We start from the raw sequence: 5,645 nt of genomic DNA, 5'->3' as shown, positions 1-5,645 counted from the left end.
CATTTGATTGATGAGATCGCACTTTGTGGGGTAGTTCATGCAAGGTGGATATTTTTTCTTGAGCACTTCATGAAAATCTTGAAAATTTTTGTGACGCAAAAAGCACGGCCTGAGAGAAGCATGGCTGAGGGTTGGTTAGTGCAATCATCCCTTGTTTATATTTCTGAATATCTTGCTGAAGTGGATCCCTCTCAACCACGACGATGGAAAGATGATGAAGACTTGAGGATGACCTCTATAATACCTCAAGGAAAAGGAATGAGTAAAGTGCTAACAAAAGAAGAACTTCGTAAGTGAAATAGTTTTTGTGTACTCAATAGTGATGTAATGAGCAAATGGGTGACACTATATAATGAAGCAAGGACAAGAAGAAAAAGTGAAAGATAAGCATTTCGTATCAAATATGGAAGTAATGTCTCATTTTCAGATCATCTAAATGCACTCCCACGTCATATTGATATAGATTGGTCACATGAGGAAATGGAGAGAATGGAAAAAGAGGAGGAAATTAATATATCTCAAGAAGAGTTGGAATACGCACGAGGTTTCTTATCAAAGGTGAGACATACTATCAATTAATTTCTTTCTAGTTATATTTTATATAATAAATTGACATGTTTAATCTTAATCTTTTACTACTAGTGCACATTATTCAATGCTATTTAGTGTGAGGGTAAACATCTTCGAACTCAACGTATAGATGAAAAGAGAAATACCCAAGATTATGGTGTCCTTGCTTACTTCGAGGATGCCAATGGTACCATGGAAGGTTATTGTGGCTTGATCCAAGATATTCTGAAGCTTGACTTTAGACGATTCTTTATACATGTACTGGATGTGAAGTGGTTTAAAGAAGTGGTAACAAATGGTGAGCATTGCACAATCAGACGTCACCCAAGTGGTTTTGTAATCATTGACTCTACAAAATTTCACTTAAATAAGAATGACACATTAATACTACCTCAACAATGCGAGCAGGTGTATATGCAAAAGCTAAAATTTTTATATGTATACATGTGATACATATACACAATATAATAAGTATTTAAGTTTCTTGCTTTTGTTTTTCAAATACAGGTTGTGTATCATCCAATGGTAAACAATAACCGATGGTGGTATTTCATCCCTATATCTAATCGTTCAAAACCAATATATGGTAATATTACTGACATAGAGATAGCAGATGACAATCCAACAATTAATGATGATGTACATGATGACACCATAATGGATGATATGCGTGATATAGTACAAGATGAACCTCGCGAGGATGTTCAAGGAAACGCATAAGAGGACAATAATGTGGTTGATGATGATGAAGTTATTGAGCAATATAGCAACACATCTGATAGTGGGATAGACTTATTTGTTTCGCTACCTATTGGTAACATAGACCTAGAAGTAGATAGTTTAACAAGGACCGATCTCATTGAAGATGAGATGGATCATTCACTATAACATACTTAATTCGCTTAATGATTCAATGTGTATTCTTAATTCTATGAAAAATATCATACGCACATGTGCAATATACTCAAGAATCAATAGTCAAGTTTAAAGCTAAATTGAATTTTCCATAATAAAAAGGAAGTATTTTTTATCTTCTTCAGGTAGAGAAATTATGAGATACATACAATGCTTGCTACTAATTGTATAATAAGGTTTGTGTCACTTGCCGCTAATTAGTTATATCAGGCTTGTCAACTGGAGGAACTGCCATTCATTAGAGCAATGCAAAAATAATTATTAACTCTGGTTTTTTTACTATATTAAGTCCAATTTCAGGTGGTTTAATAATTATGCATCTGAAAATGTGTCTATATTTGTGTCTATCTGCGCGGATATATAGACGTAAAATTCGCATCTATTTACACGCTCTTTTACACGCGCATATAGACGCAATGATAGACGCGCCTGACTTTGCGCATCTAATATGCGCGTCTATGCCTCGTTTCTGTTGTGGTGTAGATCTATACGCACGTCAAGTCCCTTGACTCAACCATCTGCAACGAATGGCACTCCTACGGGTGCATCTTTGAGATGTCACAGAGGTGGGAGAGGATGCACTTTAGATGCAACCCACCAAGATGTAGATACTTATTAGATGAGAAACTAGTGCTATACTCATGAATGATGAGGAGAGGAGGGTACTTGCCTATAAGAGAAAATTGTGCCAACAAGTATTTAGGCACAATATTCTGGATCATTGAAAAAATATACCGGAGGGAAGCACAAACTATGTGATAATATTTTTATATGAAGAGATCACAGTACCTACATAAGTTGATCAAATCTCCATTAGATAGAGGATGGATTGTATGCATACATATATGTCACATAGATGGTGAGATGTATGCAATGCAATTGAGAGTGGTGTCAAAAGACTTATTTGGAGACTTCATAAGTTCTCTATTGGTTATATTCACTTTTTTAGTTTGTATATTTCTTATACTAATAACCTTGTTTCTAACAATGCTACTTTTCTTGTGTTGTTGTACTCAACCACAAATTGCAATGTCATGGGATTGGAGACTTGGTATGCAGAGAGACACAATCTCACTACAATGATTGATGAATTATATGTGCAAGGGAGGCCAATAAGTCATGTCTCTTTCATGTTTTTAATTTTTTGTTTTTGCGATGCATTATGTACTCTAGATTAATCTTTGCCTATTTATATTCCAGACTCGGTTTGACTATTTGTTACATCGGGAATAGATGGTGAGAAGAAATAGTAGTTGCTTGGATTTGTGGAGCACACATCCATTTCTTTTCTAGCTCTGTGCTCCATGTAGATTCCTTTAATTATGTAGCATTCTTCGGATACATTTCTCATCCTTTATATGTACTCACATTTGGAAATATTTATGGATACATTTCTATGTCTTGGTTTCTCGTCCCTATCAGTCTATATATCTCTATGGAATGTCATCATCCATATTGTGCTTATTTGGAAATTGAATCAATCCACTCATTTTTCCTAGTATCTCATGATGTATGTACTTTGATAGTAGTTTCATGGAATATTATTCAACTCATTTGGTTGGAAGGTGGTAGGATTACATGCCCTACCACTGAAATTTATTTTTTTCCCTCTATAATTGTCATGATTTGCATAACAAATAAATATGTATACATCACTATTTGCGAGTATATCTACATTGCTATATACAAATGTTTTCTAGTGAAAATGGGGGCAATTATTTAGATGAATAATTATGTTGCTTTGAAAGTTGGTATGCAACTATATGTTGAAGTGTCCTCCAATGTGGATATGAATGGTAGTGGGTTGCAAGTAGCTTATGGTTGTCTCTAGGCATAGAAAATGAAACTCTTAAATATCTCCCAAAAAACCATTTCTTGTACCTGAATGGATGCATTTTCAAGGTCAAATTTGATAAGTACAATTGAATACAAAATGCTCAACAAAGAGATGGTACTAATTTCAAATTGCATACAAGGATCCAATCTTATAGATTTTTGGAGGAAAGGGTGATGTATTTTACAAAATAATAGAAAGGACCATTGCTATGACACCCTGATAAGGTCATCTAATTGCATAATTTATAAGTCTTCCATGACAAATGATCCAATGAGGGAAGTATTCATGAGCATTGGTATATACAAACTCACAATATGGTAACCGGAAAAGAGGACTTGCATTGGTAGACCACACTACAACAAAAAGGCTCCATAGACGCACTTGTAGACACAATATTTGAATTGTGTTAAAAAATGTCGGGTGCGTTTATTACATCGTCTACTGCTGCGTCTAAAATTTCACGTCCAAAAGCATGCTTATAGTCAGAGTTACACACCCATATAGACGTGCATATAGACGCGCGTATTGATGCACTATGTAAATATATAATCACATTTATAAAAAAGTGGATATATTCATATTGTGCGTCTATACACGCGTGTATCTGCGTGTCTAAAAAAGGGTTTACTCTGCAAGTTTTTGACGAGAATAGATGTGCATTTATCATGCAATTTAGACACCTTGATAGACGCGCAAAACAGAGGTTCCATCAACATCAAATTGTATGCTTAGGGAAAAAAGAGAAAGATTATTTTGAAGATTTTTGTACTGAAAACAAAAAAATATATGTAGAACACGAAATTTCATATATATATATGAAATATTTTTACATGATGAGTTCTAGTGCTTGTGACCTCAAGCATGGTCATGGTCGCAACCACTAGCTGAAAGTAATACATATCAAAAATGAAAACTACAAGCCAAGGGGAGGCATGCACGCATAGGGCGCCTCTACATCTCCTCAGAAGAGGCATCATCATCGCTACCACCACCACTGCCTGTGCCGTTGCCGCTGCCACCGCTACTGCTAGTCCCCCCTTCGCTATCCTAAACTGCATCAGGGTTCGCCTACACAAAGGATTAAGGTATATAAATACCATTACAAACAATAAATTAGAGTTACCTATACTTTTCATGTAAAAAATAAAACATACCTCTTCTGGTTGTGGAATCCTCATGGCACGATTATATTGCTCCTCCATGATGAGTCCCTCCTCGTTGAAATGCTGCCAAGTGGACGCCCGGTTATGACCTCGATGGTAGCCTACCTCTCTTGGAGTAGATAACCTACCAACGATATGATAGTACAAAACAATTTGAACATACAACGTATTAGAACACACTACATAATGAAGTGAAACAAATTACAAAATTTAATTTTAAAAAAAGAAATCAAATAATACTTACAAACTCAGCCTCCCATGACTCCCTGCCACCCGATCCATAATGCGATGATCCCATGGTTGCCATCTGGATACATTGCGCCTCTGCATGTTGGCGACTTGTCATTTTCTCTGCTGCTCTCTTCTTGGCCTCTTTCCACTCCCTGCGGTAGCAATTGGGTGGTTGGCCATATCCAGGGTGCCCCTGCTCTTGTCTCTGCAGTGACTCCTTGGCGCACGTCATAAAGTGAGACCTCTTGTTATGAAGCATGTCTCTCACCTTTAATCGTCCCCAATCATCTGCGAATCGTGAATTCTCAGGATTAGGGTACCTTCTACATACTGCCCGCAACACCTCTTGCCACAAACCATTATTTTGGTGCTTGAAGGGAATCATGCAGTCTTTGTATGTGGCATGCACGACACTCCTCAAGTAGGCTATCACTTCCCTCCCCTTAGAGTCATGCAAGATACCACCAACATCAGTGGGACTGAGTAATACATTTGTGGAGGCTCACCTCTCTCATTTCCCGGTGAGGGTGATCGAGAGCCACCTCCTAGGCAACCCCCACAAAGCCCTCAACCTCCTCGTCCTCCCGCACGACTCTCCCTCCTCCCTCGACGGGCACTATCCTCTACCTCACTCGATGCATGTGCTTCTGCAGATGCACGTGCGTCGGCCGATCCATGTACTTCAGCTGATTCCTGTGCATCAGCTGATCTGTGTGTATGCATAGTGTGTGGAGTACCTGTTAGTAGAGGTGTCCCAAGGTTTGATGTTTGTGTGGCAGTGCTAGGCAAAGATGTGATAGGTGTCCCAGACATCACACTGAAAACCTCCTATGCAGTGGGAGGGCGACCAAGATAATTGACCATCTCTCGCATGAATTGCTCCTTGTTTTGAAAACCTCAAAAAAAACTACTAACATCTCTAGAAAACT

The sequence above is a fragment of the Lygodium microphyllum genome, chromosome 17 (assembly GCF_053477565.2).
Source record: "Lygodium microphyllum isolate KBCC chromosome 17, Lygodium_microphyllum_v1.1.10, whole genome shotgun sequence".
Taxonomy (NCBI): Eukaryota; Viridiplantae; Streptophyta; class Polypodiopsida; order Schizaeales; family Lygodiaceae; genus Lygodium; species Lygodium microphyllum.
Note: the sequence above shows the minus strand (reverse complement) of the source record.